We start from the raw sequence: 19,138 nt of genomic DNA, 5'->3' as shown, positions 1-19,138 counted from the left end.
CTCCACAGCATGAATTGACATTTGATCCAACAAGGTGAACTAAAACCAGTACACATTCACAAATAAGCACGTTTTACTCTCAGGGGACTCGTTACTCATTAATACATACGTGCTGCTAGCAGACAAAATCTCCATAAAGATGTATGCTTGTGCTTCACAAATAAAACAATGCAATGTTGCAGGACAGTACATGATTCTACCTGATCCATACGTAAATACAGTACACACATCTCACATATCATGTAGCTACTCTGCTGTGGCCTACTACACCCACACACACAATTATTTCACACATTTAGCTGAATGTATCCCTTCACTATGGATTGGAAATGAAAGGTCAGGATTTTCAGGCACATGGCGAACTGAAATGAGAGGAGCAATCTGCCATTCTGAATCTATCTCAGTCTTCTTTCTCGCACATACAAAACATCTTATATTACGTATCATCTTGACATTGACTAACTGTTCATGAAGTGTAGTGACGATCAGAGACACAAAACAAAAGAGAGAGAACAACAAATTACTGGTAAATTTTACATAAACTAGCCTGTATTTCCATATCAGTTCTACTATATCCCACTGAGTGTAGGTTCAGTGGAGCTGCTGTATGGTCCCCTGTATCACTGCATCAGAATATTTTAAGATTATAATAATTGATAATTAAATAAATAATTTTATTTTATCCATTAATGTCTTAATGCCATAGTTTCCTGGGAGTTTCTTGGAAAGACTATGTAGTTTGGTACTACTTTTAGGGAAATGAGAGAAAGCTGTTTCATGGTGAATTCTGATGGAGTCTGCCTGAATACAGCATTAGTTAGAGATTTTGTTTAAACTGTCAATTTTGCCTGCAATAACTGCTTTTTTTGGCCTCTTGTGAGCAGCAGAAACAAGCTATAATCACACCATTGACATATCAACTGTAAAGTTAGGATCGTGAATCAAACTGTTGCTTATTAACACATCCAGCAGTTACAGAGCAACATTATCCTTCATTTGGAGTTGTGTTTCTGACCACCTGAATGTAAGTCCAATATTCAATCTGTTTTAGCTCTGTTTCCACCAACTCATGAGGGAAATATCTGGCTTTTTAGCTTCAAAATGTTCCACTGTGTTCACCAGTTAGGTTCTATTCATGTCTGTCTGCTTTTTGCTGCTGAGCAGGTCATGAACAGTGTGTTTTTATAGCGTACAATGAGCTGAAACTCACTATAAAGTTCTGTAAAGCCGAGGGGAGTTGTAGATTCAGGTGATAACTCTCTGTAGATTTATCACTATGAGCAACCCCTTCTGCATTGTCACATCGTTTTCACATTGTTATTAGATAACAGATTAAAAAATATATCTATTATGGCAGCGTTAAATAGACTATTCATTCATTAGTGATTCATTACTGGAAACCTTATTCTTCACACTGTATTATGCTGAAATTTATTCTTGTCTGAGGAGAAAGTTTACATTTTTGAATGTTAAGCTGACTCAATTAATTTCAATTAATCAATTGGGGGCATACTAATTGTACACTGAAACTACAGTGTTCAGTTGTACCAAATTAGCACCAAATTCCATAGTTTCTTCGAAGAAACTTTCCAGGAAATAATTTTAAAATGAATCCTTAAGTGTTTCCAAATAGATTTTTAAATGAAGGGGACGTCACAGTTTAGATAGCTTTGACATTGATTTAGCAGTGAGAGTTATTACACAAGAAAACACAAGAGTTTGAAGTCCACCACACAGTCACTGTTCCATACAAACACAGTTTAACTAACAATGAATGAGTCCTTATCTCAACAAAAAATCAAAGGAAGTAAACTAAAACACATACAACCGTTTGCCAATGAAACTAAATTAAAAATGATTTAAAACGCTGGCATTGCTGGTTGATGTAAAACACATCAATACTGGTGCTCGTTGATAGGCTTAATCAGCGTTGTGTGAACCTGTGTCACACTCCAGTTTTAAAAAATGTTGTTACAGAACAAAATTGTATAACAAATAGTCTGAAGAGACGACTTTGTCTTCCATGTTTGTGTTTTTTTTTTCTTTTTTTTGCCATCATAGCTTGTCACAGTAAGCAGCTGTCTAATGATGAAGCCTGCTTGAACACAGTTCTAATGAAGACCTGTGCCCTTTGCTCCAAAAACAAGTCTTTTCACTGTGTTGCATTGTGGTCTACCAAGTCTGTGGAGTGAGTGGTTATTCTCACTGTGTGACTGTTTAAAAATATCACAAAATAAGGCTGCAAAGCCACTGTAGAAGAAAGATAATGTTGTCTTTGTACTATTACCGATGTTGCAGTCAGATTTTTCTGTAACACGATTAGATTACAGCAGATTTCAATTTCAATTAAATCAGTTTTTCACTCTTAAATTTGAAGCAAACTTTAATTTTGCTCTTAAAGCTTCATGGCAAACTTAAAAGGTGGATATAAATAGGTGGTTATCCCATGTCGTCTCAACGCGATGAGCAACTTTTTAAAACTGTAACTGCATAGGCCAAAGCCTTCAGCTGTAGTCAGCACCCATAAGGTTTAAAAGAGGAATGCTAGCAGTGCTAACAAGACACTTTTACAATGGTAGCTGAAGGACAAATGTGAAAGATTAATTTGCATGTGCAGTATGCATTTGCAGATTCAAGTATACCCAAGCTAAAATAGGAAAGTCAAATACAAACACACACTTATACATACCGTGTAACCTATAAATCAAACACCTTCTATTTTGCGCCTAACACATAATTTAATTAGCATCTCTGGTGCTAAAAATAAACTCATAACATGTTCTCAGTGCTAATAAAAGAATATTATGTATGTATGAATGTATATAATATAATATAGCATCATGCATCTCCACACTCAGTCCCATCCCCACAGAAGTTCATTGCTTCTGTGTTTGTTTCATCTGCAACTCTTACCCTCCTCCTCTGCTGGCTTCTCTGAATGAGGGGAAAGACACACATTATTTTGTGGATGAAGATGAAGATGACGATGACAGTGATGAAGATGATGGTGCGGATGATGATGAGGATGATCTATAGACAGTTATGTCTACGGGGCACACAGACAAACAAAACACTGAATGCATTGTGCTTTGCTTACCCTTCTTGTCTGAAAAAGAGAGAAAGGAAAAAAATGTATTAGAAAATTAAACAATCTTTATGAGACGCTTTTATTAAAATATTTGTTTTTCAGTTTAAATGTATAATAGCTGATTACTGTATGCGTAACTCAAAAATAAATTGGATTTCTGGAGCACAGCTTGTGGGCTCAGATTAGATGTCATGAAGGCACTTACCAGCAGGGGCTGCTGCAGCCTTATCGCCCTTGGCTGCTGCAATTAAACAACAATTATGTAAATTAATTTGTACATCCTCATTACTTCATATCATACAACACCAGCAGCACAGCATTTGGATAGTCACGGCTTTCAGAGGTGAGACTCAGTAAACTGTTTAAAGAGCAGGATCTTGTGATCTGAATCCCCAGGAGACATTAATAACAATTTCTATACATCACTGGGGGCACTTGTTCATCGCTCTGTAATCTGCAATGCTTTACATCATGTAAACATATATGTATATATGTATAGAAACATACATACATACATGTATGTGCATCCTGCAATGTGTACACGGATGCTTTCAGTTAATCTGAGGAACCACACAGCTGATAAACACTGCTGTACAACCCTCCTTTATAAATAAACAAAGCTGCACAAAATATACACTTTTAAATAAACAGTTTCATTTTAATAACATAAACACACATTCACAAGTACCCGCACAGGGAAACTACGTTCAGGCAACCTTGCTTTATGCACCTCTTCTTGATTTCTGTAGGGTTTGCCTCTGGCAAAAGAAGGAATATTGGATTTCAACAGGGGAATAGTGTACGATTCAAATGAGGCATGGTTTACAGAAACATGAGGCTGAGATAAATATAAGTACGTTTTTCAGAGATCATGAGGAATAATTGGGCTTAAAAAATTCTGAAAGGGGCGGCCTCAAGACAAAAATGCTTTTGATAGGATAAGTACATCAAAGTTCCAGGATCCCAGATCTAGGTTACTTTAGAAGCTCAAGGGTATCTAATGAGATGGCAGATTAGGCATGAGTTTCTGTCTGCCAGACAAACTAAAGCACACAGCTGCACAGTAATAATTCAACTTTGGCAGCATTCACATCTTAACCATCTACTCAATAATTTTGCAGGTCTGTGCCATCATTAGGGCCCTGTTTAAATGTTAAAAACGGTTTCAGTGCCTTACTGTTCCAGGGAGGTACTGTTGAGCTAGTAAAGCGCATTAAAGGGCCAAGCCATAGAAATGAATGAGGACATCATCTTGATAGCTATCATCTCTCCAAACCACCAACAGCAAGCCACAACTGGTACTGCAGAGCAAGTGTCCCATGAGTCTACTTAACAGTGGCTCTAAGATATCAAGATTCGGCCTTGGCACTCTGCGTGTGCTCAAGGCTGGCACACTATGTCTGGCATACTGGTGGGGGGGCAACACTTCTATTTTGGATAAGGTTTGTTTTTCAGGCAGCAATCTGTTAATGCCGCTCTCAGCACTTCAATCCAAGAGGAGGATCTGTGATGCACCAGGCAGTAAAAACTTTCTTTAGGTTCTTGCTGAAGCATCTACCCCGCCCTATTACTGTAAATCCGAGGGAAGTCGGTGACCCAATTTTAAATTACTTAGTTTTTAATGCCTGTTTTACCTTAATGTGTTTACAAGCATGATTTGATCTCTGACTCATCATGACATAGGTGAAGAAAGGAGGAGGGTTTGTTTCTGAGAAACAGCCGTCACCCTGAGAAACAACTGGGGCGTTGAATAAATGTCATAAACGGGTTATATTAAGCTTGTTTAGATATAAAAGTCCCAATTGTCATTGTATGAATACTCAGTTAGAGCCTCATTTATTGTCAGTGGAGTGGCTGCACATCAATATAAGATCTCAAATGAGAGTTTTGGTTCACCAGCATCAAGAATTGAGAGAAAGTCAGAGACTCAGAATTCACTGCCTTCAACCTCAGGAATGGTATATGTGGTGTGGCATTTTAAACCGTTTTAAAGCTGTCACTGTGTCTGATGCAAAATCCTGCAGTCTCAAAAATTTGTGCAAGCTCTCTGAAACAATATATGAATAAAACAAATATTTTGGTCACACGATAAACTGGAAAAACACCTTGAAGTGTTGAAGAGATTAGACTTGCTAATTTCTGAGAGGTGGTAAAAAATAGCCTAATTTATATTCCAACTGACAAACTTTTTCTTTACATCATGACTTTAAAAAAATTAAAACATCATAGACTGGCTATAACAAACGTATGCTATAAGATCTTTTTACCCTGTGGCGGTGTGCTGTCTCACTGCAAAGAGGAAGATTTTCAGCAATCACTGCATATTTTCCTGTATTACTTCCTGTAACATTCTGTGTGCGGTAAATCAAATTTCAACAAAATCATTTTTAAACCATCAGTGTCACTGCCACCTTCTCTACAGATGATTATACATGTTATCCAGATTCCAAATAAGCTTTTCAATGCTCAGTATTGGCTTCCTCCCTATGTAAATAGTTTACAATGTGCTGGGTCTGCAAATGCTTTTAGATTTTTTCTGTAAGTCCCAGGTGAAAGATTTTATGCAGATGACCGGAGAACAAAAAATGCAAATTATTACACAACATCAAAAATACCACACAGACAAAATACTTAAAGCTGTTCAAGGCACATTTTATGTTGGCAGTTCCAAGTGGCAATGAGAGGTAAGTGTTTGAAAAAGATTAATTTGAATATCCAGAAATAACAAAGACGGGATGTGATGTAAAAGGTACACAGAACACTTGTGTTTATAAAAGGACTGCAAAGGGATAAAAGAGGTAAAAAGTCAAACAACGGTGAGTCCATCTTCATCTCTGAACAGTGCACTTGTTCTCCGCTGTTTTAAAAAAAGTTACTGTCTGTGCTCATTAGTTAATATGCTGAAAATGACATGCTTTGGGTGCTTTTGTTGTTTCACCTTTGGAAAGTCCACTGGCCTGTTTGGGCTTTTAGTACATTTGCTAATCAGCACTGAAAAGGACTGGTGTAGGATTTTTACAACTCAGGCTGATGGGAATGTCATTAGTGTTAGCATTTGGCCATAATTAATATTTGACCTGATGAAGGAGATACATGAAAAGTCAGGGGACCATTAAAGTGATTGCAATTCATCCTGAGGGAGGCGTGAACGTCTGTATCAGATTTCATGATCATCCATCCAGTAATTGTTGAGACATTTCCAGCAGTGAAACGAAGTAAGGACATTTACTCAACTACTATACTTAGTTGCCTTTTTTTTTTTTTTTTTGAGGTACTTGTGCATTACTAATATAGTAGAATTTCCACTTTGTGCTCTGTCATACTTTTACTCCACAACATTTTGGATGCAAATATTGTACATTTCCCACACTGTATTTATTTGACAGCTTTAGTTACTACTTTATTTGCAGATTCAGGTTGTAGATTATATTATTATAGATTAAACTACCCAGCAGTATATAAAGTAGTTAAAAATAGCTCCCCCTACCACCTGCAACATTTGTTACTTACACATCAATGCAACCATAGTTTTAATCTAGTAATATAATATATTATTCTGACAATACATGTCATTCCATTCTCCATATTAAGGGCTTTTACTTTTGGCTCTTTAAGTATATTTTAATGCTAATATTAACATGATTTTACTTAAAGTTACTACATGAAACGTTAATTTTGTGTTGATTCTGGCGGCCCCTGTGGACAGAAGCGGTAGTATAATCAATTTTAAATTGAGATTTCGTAACCAGTTAAAAATCCTTAGTGGTATGTTTAGATTTGGAATGCAGGACTTTTACATTTTTTACAGAGTAGTATTGCTATTTTTACTTTACTTCACTCAAGACCACAAATGTCAACCTCATGACTCATCATCTGGGAACCATGAATGTCTGTACCACATTTTGAGACAATCCACCAAGAAGAAATCGAGATTATTTCACTGGATGAGTGAACATTTTGACCTTCTGGTAGTGCTAGAGGAAAGGTCTGGGGATTGCCAAAGTAATTAGGATTGATCCCCTGGTCACCATGGATGTCTGCACCAAATTTTACAGCAATCCATTCAATAGTTCTCAAGATATTTCTCTCAGAATCAGAAATGTCTGCAAGTGGTGCTAGAGGAAAGGTCAGGGGATCACCAGGTCAAGTCTGTAGGACTCATCCTCTCGGGAACATGAATGTTAATACAAATGACCAGAATGGAAACAATGGGAAGCGATTATAGGGGTGAAAAAAAGGGCTGAAAGTTTTAAGTTTCATCACTTCCATACCCGACACTCATATTTAATTACATGGCAAATCTGGAGCATCTCAATTAGTGAAGGTGTGACGTGGTTCTCTACTGTAGCTCCACTTTGTGATTTAAGCTGATAAGATGGGTGTAATTTTTCTTGCCTAGTGCAGCTTTTAAAAAAATATATTTTTCTCTAATTATCCATAAGTGACCTGTTTCTCCTTCAGCCCACTTTATGAGGTCCTCTCTCTCTCTGTTTGCTGTCAGCTCTTCTATCACAGGCCTGTCTGTGCTGGCAAAGCTGTGAGCAAGCCACTAAGTCACATCCAGGACAACTGTGACCCTTGAACCCTTGGCGCTAATGCTGCAGGTAATGCACAGCTGATGGACGCTCTGTCTGCGTGGATCCATCTCCACTCTCATTACCGTCCACGCTTCATCGACGGCCCTCTCTGGCCTAGATAATTTCACTCTACAGCCGTCTACTTCCCTGTCTTCCAGGTATCTGTTAAATGGATAATGTCTCTTGCGGTCTCCATTTCTTCTTCCTTTTCACTTAATGCAAATCCCTACTCTCAGCACTTTTTTGTCCCTCCGCTTCTTTGTCCTACTTTAATCTAATTCCACTTTCTTCTGAAGGAAAAAAAAGAGTTAAGCAAGATGGAGAGCGAGGAGGTAGAAACTAAAACGGGGGAGAGAGAAGAAGAATGAGCCAGGCCAACAGGGGTCAAGGATGGCGTGAAGCCTCACGTTAAGAGCCTGAGGATTGGGTTCTTCAGTGGGGGAAGATGGGATATACACCGTTTATATTTAACAAATATAATGTGAGATGCTTGTTCAAAGAGGATTTTATTTACTCAGTTTTCGCTGACCCTGTCACTGTCAATACGTTCTTTAAATACACACATTACGTGCTCTGTGCACCGTAATTATAGACCATTTTTATTGCCAAAAGCTTATCGCTGATATCATTTTAAACTTGAGGGCTTTCATGCCTTACAATATTCTCTGCCCATAATGCTCTGCCCATAAACTGTTTAAGTAATAACACCGAAGTTGAGACGTAGGGGGAATTTTTCTGTGTGAAATAAGTATGTGTTGGTTTTCAAAGCTCAGTGGGTAGAGCAGAGCACTAACACTGCCTGGGTTGGGGATTTGTTTCTGGCTACTAAAAGATGTATGCATTCTTGAATCCACATTGTGCTTTCTACATAAGCATCCACTAAATGGCATTTATTGTTCCACATTGCACTGGATTACAAGGTTATACATATTTAATTTACAAAAATGAATACAGTTTGTTACAGTTTGATTATGCAACCAGTCATTCAATTTCAACTAAATTAACAAAATTTTATCAAACCTGTTACAACTGAAAAAACAAGCAATGAAGACAAAACTGATATTTTATCACCTTTTAAAGGTGACATTTAGGAAGATCTACTGGCAGAAACTGAATATTATTTTCATAGGTAGGTTTTCATTACAATATAATCACCTGAAAATAAGAATAGTTGTGTTTTCGTTACTTGAGAATGAGACATTTAAATCTACAGAGGGAGCGGATCCCCTTCTATGAAGTCCGTCATGTTGAACCACCATGTTTCTACAGAAAGGACAAACCATAGTTACTGGGAAGGCTGAGTTGTATTCAAATAGTTGCAATTTGCAACTACACCACTAGATGCAACTAAATCCTACACTGGTGCTTTACCTTCATATGGTGAACTTTTCCTTATTTACACATCCAGCTGGTACAAAGCAACATTATATTTTATTTAGAGTCAATTTTGTGTCCACCTGAGGAATGGAAGTCAATATTCACTCACTTTTCAACCCTGTTTTTGGTCTCCACCAGCTCCTAAGGGAAATATCTCTTTCTCTAAATAAAGATCCAGACGTCCGATAACTAAAATCCCTCTTCCGGTTGATATACAGTACATAATTAAAAAAGATGAAGATCTAAAAAGTGTATCGCAAAAATTAGGCTTAAAACTGGATAAAAAGTCAATTTACAACCACCACAAATGCGCAAAGGGGATTTGACCATTAGCATGTCAGAGATTATTACAAAGAGAACCAGCAACCTGTAGGATGTTATTTACAAACTATTTTAGCACACACTGGAAAACATCAACCACCCTTTATAACACTGAAAAACAATGAGTTACATTGCTGTGCTCACCCTCCATACCGTCTCTCTCTCTCTCTCGCTCTCTCTCGCTCTCTCTCGCTCTCTCTCTGTTCCTCTCTCTTCCCGTTTTGCTTTTGAAGGGTAACCTCTGTGGAATGTGCTTCGTTAATCTCTCTTGACATTTCCCTGTCTTCCTTTGCTGCGTACGTCTCCGGCTTGTTCACTCGGTTAAGCCAAAGGAGTCAGGCCAAGCCAAACATTTGAATCTTGAAATCTTTCTCTCTCATCGCCGAACAAAGCCACAAAGGGCACAAATTCCTCATATGCATTTGTTTGAATGTGTGTTCTGATGCTAGATACTGAGCAGCTGTCTTTCTTTAAGAGACTGATACATCTAATGCTGCTGCTGCTGAGGAATGCACCTCTTAAGTAGTTTTGTTTCTACTGGATCTTGATGTTGGAGGACTGCTGAATACATTAAGTCACTTAAGCGTGTCTACAACCGTGAGCTATGGCAACAGCAGACGTGTTAACTAGAGACTGAGGCCCACGCGCTCTCCTCTCTGGCTGAGCACAATGCCAATTGGGGGTAACATATTCCCGCTGCTCATAGTTTGTTAATGCAGCCTGGTGCCGTTTTACACAGCACTACAGTTGCACCCTTCTACACTGGACAAGCGTGTCAGTCACAGGTGAAAGTATGAGCTCATGTTACTGTGGCATGTCAGAGCGTAGTTTCATGCAGATCTAACAAGTCGCAGATTGCAGGTTTAAGAAACTTCTTGGAGTCTGACCTGTTCCAGTGGCAAAATGTTTGAGTCAAATCTCTAAGTCCGGAGCCAAAGAACAACAGGGTATTTCTTATAATACATCCATGTATTACTTGTGCTGTTCATCAGCCATATATTTCCTTTAGATGCTATTTATGTCAGCAGATGGCGACTCAGAAAACTAGAACGAAGGTATAGCGCAAAAATGTGTACATCTGTTTCAACCCCACAGGAAATCAACATCTGCGCAGCTTAACTGATCGCACAACATCAAGCAAAGACCATCTCACATACGCGTGTCCGCCTGTGCTTATATTCTATAAAAGTTTACTCAAAGTTTCACTCGGGAAGATTGTTTTCCACTATGACATAGAATAAACTTGGAGATCTTATAATTGTTATGCAGTTGCTCTTTTTTTTAAATATAAGTTCAAGTAAATTAAAGGCCAATGAAATTTTTATATATATATATATATATATATATCAGGGTTGGGCTTAGAGACAGAATATTTTTAACAGCCTGTCAGTGAACCTTATGGAAGTGCAGAACCAAATTGCTGGAATGCCCCTTTAAACTCAGCTGTCTTGAGTTCAATTAAAACATTTTTAATTATGGTATATTTAATTTGAAATTTAATAACAAACTCAAGAGCTGAAAACTGTGGGTCTTTGCCTTCTCCTATTCAGATTGAATTTAACCAATCAGATTACTTTTATGTTAGGAGCAGCTCTGCTTCTGAATTATGTTTTTAGTAACTAAAACTGCAATCCGCTCTAATTTATACGCATATTTGCCAGCTCTATTCAACAGGAATCGCTCTAAAAGCACCTTAATCCCACTTTGAAAGCAACTCATTCCATTATTATGTCCCATGATCACACGTGGCCCACTGTACTTAAACCGCACGATGTTGCGAATGTGTTTTTTTATTTGCGTATTATTCAAATATACATCAAAATTGGCAGTAGAGAATAAAGAGAAGATTAATATTCAAACAGTCTATTTATAAACCTGAATGTGCGGATGAGTATCAATGGTATTATTGGCACTTGGCTGGCATCCACGCTGGGGGCAGAGCGTGACTGATGGAGTTTCAACATTTTACGATGAGGATGGAGAGTGATGCTGTCGGCAGAATCGGGGTACACTTAAGCCTCTGCTCTCCCTATCACTCAATCATTTGCCAGGTTAATTTGACAGTCTTGATGAACTGATATAGCTGCATCATGTTCTGAACAGTGCGTCACCCCTTGTAGGAGGAGAAGGTAAAGGGATAAATTCAGAGTAACGATTAAATAGTAGCTTGACATGCAGATTAGTAATGGTTGTTGTCAAACCAGCGTCAGATATTCCAGTAATTCCAGTAACCGTCATGGTTGAAATTGTCATATCAGAAATAAAAAAGCACAGAGGTGTGGTTTGATTATTTTACTATAAATGTTGATCAGTTTTGCATTTTTTAGGTCTGTAAAAAAAGACAATTTATTCAGATTACTTTGGTCATCAACATCAACACGTCACTAAGCTGACACACAAGAGATAAGGTAAGACAAAATATAACTTAAACAAGCTTCCAATAGAAAAATATCAGAAGTTAGATGGTTTACCCAGAAACCAGGCTATATTTTACTCTGTTTTACAGTACACTTTAGACTGAAGCATTATACAGGAACTACCTCTAACAGCTGTTGATTTAAATTCACCAAATGTCATTTTTCATCCCGACTGTGGCCTTTCACCTGCAAGTGAAAGTGTCAGAGAGCTTCCTAAGAGCTCCCAGTTTTAAATACACTGACCAGGAATGGAGCATGAGAGATGTTTGCATATTTGGATGACCTACTTTTTGTTTTTGGCTGCTGAGCTTCGGTTAGTAAGTGGGGGGAGGGAACATTTTTAATATCTTAAATATTTTAAAAGGGTTTTTATTTCTCTTCAACCTGAGAAGTTGGTGTTATCTTCACAAGAAATATATAATTCTCATCCAGTTTGTCTATTCTGTCTTGTGTGGATTAAACTGTTTTAGCTAATAATAGATCTTAACAGAAATGGTATAAATTTGCTTTTGGTCTGGTTGCCCTTGTAGGTCACCGGGTAGAACGCGTTCCATGTGCCAAGGCTAAGTCCTTATCAGCACTGGTTCAAGTCTGGCCTGAAGCCCTTTGCTGCATGTCATCACCTCTGTCTGTCCTGTCTAATAAAAAAATATTAAAAGAAGTAGAAGAAGTACAAGTGGAGCAGAAACATTTAAGGAGTGTCAATTATTTTGAGAATGAGTTACTCATTTAAGTAATTTTATGAGCAAAAATGCTAAAAACATGACCACTTCTAGCCTCTCAAATGTGACAATATTCTGTTTTTTTTTAGTAAACTTATTAAACTGATTATCTGTTAATTATTGGACTGTTGGTTGGACTTTAATGACCTCACCTTTGGCTCTGGGGAATTGTAATGGAATTTTTTTGCTTTTTTCTGACATTTGGTTGACCAAACGATCACACCAAACTGTTGCTTCGATTGCAGGTTCATTCTCTAGAGGACTGTTCTGTTACCTTTTTATTAAACGGATATATTTAGCGACATTTATATGATGCTTTATTTTCTGTTTCATCTTGATCTCAGATGCATGCACTGAGCTCTGCAAAGACCTTTCTACAAAGAAAAAGGTCGGTAATAATGTTTCTCCCACTGAGACAAGTTGATAAACCTTTAAAGGTGCTGACATTCCTGTGTTATTTAGTCTGTATGCACGCTGTAACCGTCATGCTTTAAGCCTGTTGTGGCTGAGGACTGAAGGATTAGACACGCAAGCCTGTGGAGGGAATGTGAGGGACGGCTGTTTATAACACTGGGTTATAGAGATGATGATAAGAATTATGACTTGTTTGGATTCCACCAGTGATGTCTCTCTCCTGCCCTCCCCTCTCCGCCGCACGTGAGGATGAAGATTTATGGATGAACAAGGGAGGAGAAAGGAAAGGATTTGGTAATAGGGTTGGAAGAGGAATAAAGGGGTGCGAAACTGAAGATTAGATTTTATGGCACTGCTGCAAACTTTCCTGACGATTTGAATGAATTGTTATTATGTGAATAAAGCAGTCTCAACATAGGAAAACAATTGCTAAATGCAACTCTAATTTAGGGATGAGGAATCTGTGGTGTTCGGTAAACAAAGGCGGCTTTAAATGCCATATTAAGCTGTCATCCACTTCAGTTTTCCATTCATTTCCTTTTGTCTTCCAGCTCGCATCAACACAGCCTGCGCTCCAAATAGGCCAAGGCCTCTCTCAAATCACAGAGGAAGCTTGTAGAATAAGGGATAGATTTTGGGTGTGTATCCACTGCACAACACACTGTTTGGGTTGCGTTTAGTGAGTCTTTGTTAATGATATATTAAGGCTCAGTTAACTTCTCGCACTGTCTTTGTAGGAACTGATGGCGCAGTCGCTTGACTCTGCATCTGTCTGTAATCCATCAAATACTGGGTGCATACCTGCGGGAACTTGATGATGGCCTTGGTATGAGGTAATGCAACACTGGACCAGTTGTGAGTCGTGCGGTTTGAGGGGATGATGGGTGATAGGGGGGTGACAGGATGTTAGCCTCTTACTAGCCTGGAGCCAATGGGGTGATGGAAAGTTTAACCTTCCACTAAACAACTGCTACTCTACAAAAACAAGAAGATAGACGCGTATATGCTCAGTGAGGGTCGGTTTCACAGACGTCCTTTAGATGGGTCTGTAGTCTTAAAGATAGCCTCAAACTAATCTTGAGACTTCAGACAGACATCTAAATTTATCTGTTGCACAAACCTGACTAGCTCTTGACTATATGTCTACCTATTTTTTAAATTCTGTGTAAATAAAGACTTTTTTCTACTCAACTAAAACACATGACTGACTTAGCAATGTTGTTGTGGGCTGTCACGAAAAAAACATTTCAGCGCAACGCAGACCTGTGGCAGAGCTGATTTGCTCTGGCTTCTTAATGTGGCACTGAGACTCACTGGATAGTTTCTTTGGACAAACGGAAACAGAGACTGAAGCTTTCCTCACTGATGCATTTTACCAATAGTTTACTGCGTTCTCTTAAGACTTCCCTCACTCCACAACATTGTTAGAAAAACACAAATTAGTAATATTGTCCTGTTTTGTTGCCATTGGTGCCACCGGTCAGCAGGTGTCGCTGGTTGTTGTTGCTGTTGGAAGTTACAAGTAAGAAAACTGTCTTCCAACTACACAGAAACAACAACTGACAAAAGGTTGATGCTGCGATAATTGTTCGGAGTATATCCGGACAATCTACTACTAACTAAGGGCATCAAATGACAAAAAAAGAGGAAAAGATGGTTCATAATTTCAGGTTTTGTTATGGAGTTAGTAATGAGTACGGAAAGAGTTTTTAGGGAGTGCAGGAAATAAAGCACGTAAGTCAATAAAACGTTATTGCTGCAGTGAACGGAGCTATGCTGTGTGATGTGGTGATTTGGTGTTCTGTTCCTAATTTACCCACAAATCATGGCAAATTAGTCACTTAAGATAATAAAGAACTAAACAGCTTTGTGCAACAGATGCATTTTGACATCTATGTGAAGTTATTGACTGTACTAGTTTGATCTAAGCCATAGTCTAAGTCTACCATTGTGTAACTAGCCCCTTCTCTGCCCCGTCCTAAGAGGGGGAGGTGGGACGGGGTTGTTTGGGTAGAGGTGCTGGCCTCTGGCAGTATTACTGGTAATTAAAAATTGGGCTGTTATTTCTGCATACGCTCAGCAATGGAGCAGCGCCAGTGAACCGCCGCCTTGGCACCCTGCAACTATTAGCATCAACACTGGTGCACAGGGTCTAATTATTGTGTAACTGGCTCATTCTAAAGAGCCCACTGGTTCATCAGACAAAAAACTCAACAATCTATAGCTGTTGTGAGAAACAATGAGGCTTCTTTTTTTTTTTAAATGGGTCAACTAGGGGCTAACCAAGTGGACACACCCCTGCATTCCCAGAGGCATCTTTCCCTTAATGGGTCCACAAGGCCACAGCCGTCGCTTCTGCACTTGTGAACTATTCTTGTGGCTGTTTATTGGGAAGCGTGCTTCTTCCAGATCCCCACAGCTCCTTGAATCCAGGGTCAGCCTTAACCGTGGCGAGCAAGACGCCACAGGGGGGAGTCACATGAGCCGTAACCAGCTGATCGACAGTGGCAGAGGGGCTCCAAAGCTGAGAAAGTGTGATGAAGTTCAAGAGAGGGGCAACAATTTGGGATGGGTGGAAACACAAGAACAAGAGGAGCCAGAGAGAAGGTAGTAATGTGGTGTTGGGAATAGGATACGTGTGATGTCAGGACAGTGGATTGGCGAGACATTGGTAAGATATAATGAAATGTGGGGATGGAATTACTGCATGATGGAGAATAAAAAGGGAAAGGGTATAGCTCCTCTGGAGGGGAAGGATTTCACTTCCATCAGATGGACCGATGAATATATCTTATCACACGTCAGCACTGACATGCAACTCCAAATGTGAACCCTTACACAACTAGGAAAAGACACCTTTTGTTTTTAACTAAATGTATTGCTAAAGATTCGGTCCAGTTTTGAGTTTGAAAATAATAATAAGCAAGAGAGATCAGTGAACTTTTATCAACCTATGACAGCGTATGTGATACCTCGAATGAAATCCACAAGAAAGAAGAAAAAAAAAAAAAGAGTTCTGACTTTTTCACACAATAACAGCGATATGGTGAACTTCCTGCAGATTGGCGAGGGGAGATGGATGCCAGCGGAGGAGACAGCGTAGCAGAATGAGGGAGGCAATCAGGGTCAGATAGATTAGGTGTCTGAGGTGCAGAGATACGACGCAAGGTAGTTACACCTGACTTGGCAGAGGTCCCTCTAACAAATCATCCCGCTCATCTCTCCACTTTTATCTGTTACCTCCTCCTTTCCTCCCGCCGCCCTTCCCTCCTCTCCTCACGCATGCATTCGTTTCTCAGGTTTCAAGCGAACAGCTGATTTACGGTGCTTTGAGGTCACTGTTGACAAAGGCAGCAGGGCATATTTCAGACACCAATGACTGATACAAACATTACGACATACACTACCGCCTGTACAGTTTAATGCCACATACTAGAGTGCTGTATGAGTGGTTGGTTAATGTTTCAGTACGGAGGTTATCAAATGTTAGTCCACGTACTGTATATGGCTATGCAAGCTGCTGGAATCTCACATGTGCACTTTATGGTGCAATGACAGGACTTGTCAGTGATAAAACAAGATGTTTACTTTCTTATGAATACACTTGAAATTGATAGAATTGCTTCATCATTTCGGGTTAACTAAAAACTACATTAAAAAACAACAGAAATATGGTTTTGTGGAACAACAAATTTAGCAATTGAGTTCATTGGGTCCACTTTACATCACTGGGTTTATACATTTTTGGGCTCAACTTAAAGAATAACTACTTGGTCTCTGTATAAAACATAATCACATAAAATAATTACTATAGCAATTAATTTCTTAAGTTACAACCTTGAACTTTATGTCAGACATTGCTGTAAGCGTGCAGACTTTAGCCCCTTCACCCTTCCTGCTTTCCTCAGCTTAATGAGCCTCAAGGACCTAAGAGGATTCCCCCTCACACGACACATTTCTCCCCGTAAGTGCCTAAAACATAATTTTTTGTTACTATACGTGGTTTCCTTTCCCAGCTTTTTTTCTTTCCCTCTCTCCTGTCACATTTTATTTTTGATGACCAACATTTAATCAAATAAAAACAAATACACTAAACACATTATGTTTTTACTCTGTAAATATTGTACGTATTGGGCATTGAAACATTAAAAGCTAATATTGGGCTAAAATTGAGATTCAAATGCCGAGATCCCTTTTATCCTTTGCAATTCTGTTCTTGTTTGTTAAAATAAGACTCCTGAAAGACAAAGATAGAGACCTGCTGCACTGTCAGTAAAAAAGAAAGTAACATAGGGACACTGAAGAAGACTTTAAGAAGACATGTGCTTGTAAATAAAACTCATACCACAGATTACAGAGTAATGCTCACAGCTTTGATTCACATGCCAAGTAATGAATTGCATATCAAGATAGATGTCTTGATTATATTAGAGGTAGCAATAAAAATAAAGTAATCCGGACTTGGTTTCCCTCAAGCATCTTGGTATAATGTTAGTCTTGCTTTATTACCAGTGGGCTAACCGCTATATAAACGCTTACATTTGCATCATGATGCCGCTTTAGTCTAGTATTTATACAGAAATTCAAGCAATTAATCAGGAATGGTTTAAAATTATGGGTTCAAAATTCTTTGTTGTTTTCTTTTTCACTCTTCTGAACATTTCACTGCATCGTCAGCTTCAGTTCAGCTTTGGTTTTTGATCAGTGAGTTTTCTATTATAATCCTACAGTTTGGACCATCTTACCTGGCTTCTGGGGCTCAGGCATGTCTGTGTCTGTTTATAGTGATTCCTCTGAAAGCGTCTTCCTCCCTCCTTGTCTGTGGATCTGCCTGCTCTTCCTCCTTCATCCCTTTTTATCACCTCAACAACCCCCCCTCCTCAAACACACACACACACACACACACACACACACACACTTCCTCTGCCAGTCACTTCATCCTCCCCCCAACAAGTGGAACAAGGAAGGAAGAGAGCGACAGAATAGCTGTCACTTGAAACCTTGGCAGGAGCTGCAGGGCTTTGAGGAGGAGAAGGAAGACACCATGAGGGGTAAAAGCGGTTCAAAGCCATAAAGAAAAGTCCAGCCCTTGGGAAATCCTGCCAGCTGATTAACTCATTAGGCCCTGGAGCCAGAACATTAACAAACTGGCTGATGCTAATCACCAGTGACACTTTGATCGAGTGATGCAGCAGTGTCTGAAACTGCTCAGATATGTTACGTGTTTAACTGACTTGTAGTAGACCTCATGGAAATTATCAGGGGGGATGGTGGGGTCAAAAAAGAAGAAGGGTTAGGCATTTTTCCTTTTATCTGAAGGGAGTGTGGGGTGAATAATTTTTTCCATTCCCTATATTTTTTCTGTACAGTATTTATCCTATTCATGCAGGATTTATGTATAAAGAAGAATAGATACATCAAAATGGTTGTGTGAAAAACATTTTGTGCCCCATGGATCATATGCTGAGGATAACAGCAAGGTTTCTGACTGTTTTTCAGTTTTGAGAAACTGTAGATGTGGATCTCATCCCAGGTCGTCAAATGCTGATGCTGCTTGGTCACCCCGCCTGGCATCATATACAGAATCTGTATATGTATGTATGAGCTGACTTTTTAATACGGTTAACCTTCTGAACGGTCGCAGTTTGGCTAGGCAACAAAACTCTTAGGTTAGGTTTAGAAAAAGATGATGATTTTGGTTAAAATAAGTACAGATAAGTCACATTGCCATTACTGCTACAACAAATCACATAACAGCCCACAGCACCTCAAACAGACGCTGAGGTGTACATTGTGCCAAAGGGCCGTGAGAAAATGTTGGTATTTAACGCCATTTTTTCATTAGCCAACAATGGCCTCCACTATGTTCTGCATTACACATTAGAAATAGTACAAATGTATCACATAGAATTTATAATGCGTGTTCCACCAAACCCAGCCTGTTCCACAGATAGATGAAAACATTAGTGGCAATAACTGCTCATTTAGTAGCTCTTTGTTCAAAAGTAGAGCGCAGCTTGACAACTGCTAATCGTGTGATGTAAAAATTATTGTTCCAATGACATGTATATAGGAAAACAAATGTTCTATGTCCAAACAAGCTATCAATATCTTGCTTTTTTAAAAACAAATATCAAATATATGGTTCACCCAATATTTTTTGTAGAGTCCCCATCTGAAAAGGATAAGAGAGAGAGTGAAAAAACCTTAGAAATGAAAATG

The 19,138-nt window shown here is 38.9% G+C and overlaps 1 protein-coding gene and 1 long non-coding RNA gene across 6 annotated transcripts in view; both read right to left on the bottom strand.

Annotated features, from left to right (window-relative positions):
• The window catches only part of mybpc2a (myosin binding protein Ca), a 38,573-nt gene extending 35,644 nt beyond the window's left edge, over positions 1-2,929 (bottom strand). For 4 of the 5 annotated variants that reach the window (XM_051388702.1, XM_051388703.1, XM_051388704.1 and 1 more), the window contains exon 1: positions 2,914-2,929. The gene's annotated coding sequence lies outside the window, so the exon portion shown is untranslated. The remainder of the gene's footprint in view (positions 1-2,913) is intronic. The other variant, XM_051388706.1, reaches the window with a different exon arrangement.
• Position 2,930: 1 nt separating this feature from the next.
• On the bottom strand, positions 2,931-17,890 carry LOC127356730 (uncharacterized). The gene is made up of 3 exons (XR_007882058.1): positions 17,662-17,890; positions 3,294-3,329; positions 2,931-3,106 (listed from the first exon to the last, which is right to left on the bottom strand). It is a non-coding gene; the product is annotated as an uncharacterized LOC127356730 (long non-coding RNA).
• Positions 17,891-19,138: the final 1,248 nt, after the last annotated feature.

The sequence above is a fragment of the Dicentrarchus labrax genome, unplaced genomic scaffold (genome assembly GCF_905237075.1).
Source record: "Dicentrarchus labrax unplaced genomic scaffold, dlabrax2021, whole genome shotgun sequence".
In the NCBI taxonomy this organism is placed as follows: Eukaryota; Metazoa; Chordata; class Actinopteri; family Moronidae; genus Dicentrarchus; species Dicentrarchus labrax.
Note: the sequence above shows the minus strand (reverse complement) of the source record. Positions and strands in the feature narration are given on the sequence as shown.